This window comes from Pisolithus orientalis (assembly GCF_024613125.1).
Source record: "Pisolithus orientalis strain OTSU chromosome Unknown F5J12scaffold_264, whole genome shotgun sequence".
Taxonomy (NCBI): domain Eukaryota; kingdom Fungi; phylum Basidiomycota; class Agaricomycetes; order Boletales; family Pisolithaceae; genus Pisolithus; species Pisolithus orientalis.
Genome location: NW_026261045.1, coordinates 4,757 through 5,830, shown reverse-complemented (window position 1 = coordinate 5,830; position 1,074 = coordinate 4,757). Strand labels below are relative to the sequence as shown.

The following is a 1,074-nucleotide window of genomic DNA, read 5'->3' as shown; positions in this document are numbered from 1 at the left end:
CTACCATGATGCTTAGCTGAGTGATTTAGCCATTCTGGATGGCAAGTACTACCTTGCTGATGCAGGGTTCCCAAACTGCCCATAGCATTTGATTCCCTTCTGAGGACAGTGGTATCACTTAGTGTTGCAGGTGTAGTACTCCAGCACTCAGCAACGCTAGTCCCTACTAGCACTTGGTGGTTAAACCACACCAAGTAAGCCTAGATACCTTGACCAAATAGCTCAGTGGTTAGAGCACCCGGTCGAAACCTGGGAGGTCCAGGGTTCAATCCCCTGTCTGGTCGCATTTATTGCAACACTTAGTGGAATGGGGCTGCATGCAATTATGGTAGGTGATTTTCACCACTGTCTTTTTCTCTGATTCACATGGATTTCTAGGCCAGTAAATGCTGAGGAGTGTTATAACCTCCGCCATGCTCAGCTTTGCAATGTGGTCGAGTACATAATCAGTGTCATCAGGTGGCACTTCCAAATTCTTGTCATACCCCCAGAATTTGATATGAACATTCAATCCCATATCCCACCAGCACTTTGCTGCATCCACAATATCATTCACAAGTATGATCTGCTGGAATTAGAAGATATCAAAGGCTTTGTATTGCCTCTGCCACCAGATGGATCAGCACATGCAGTTGGCTCAATTGCCAATGCTGTTCCAACTGACACAGACTGCCTACAGATGACAGAGAAGTGGGGTGTGATTGCACAAAGCATATGGGCTAGTTATGTTGCAGAACAAGGGAAAAGGGGGGATCCAGTTACCAACTAGCTACATATATCATTTGTTTTCCCTCAATTCTTAGACATCATTTTTTCAAATGCAAGTTGATGAGTGCAGTGTTCAAATCAGAGAGAGATGTATTGCAAGCTGATGTAAAGATGGATTTAAAACTACAAGGTATGAGTATGACATATGATACAATCACTGCATACATGCCCTGATCTCATTGAGCCTCTTCTCGAGCCAAGCACATTGAGCTGCAGCAAAACAATCAGGATCACTTGTGAATGATAAGTATAAGCTAGCATATGTGGCATTTGCCTGGAACTGGTCTGTGATCCAGGCAATATTGA

At 44.0% G+C, this 1,074-nt stretch overlaps 1 non-coding gene across 1 annotated transcript; it reads left to right on the top strand.

Moving 5' to 3' along the window:
• Positions 1-211: 211 nt before the first annotated feature.
• On the top strand, positions 212-284 carry F5J12DRAFT_t253. Its single transcript has one exon. It is a non-coding gene; the product is annotated as a tRNA-Phe (tRNA).
• The last annotated feature ends 790 nt before the right edge of the window (positions 285-1,074 follow it).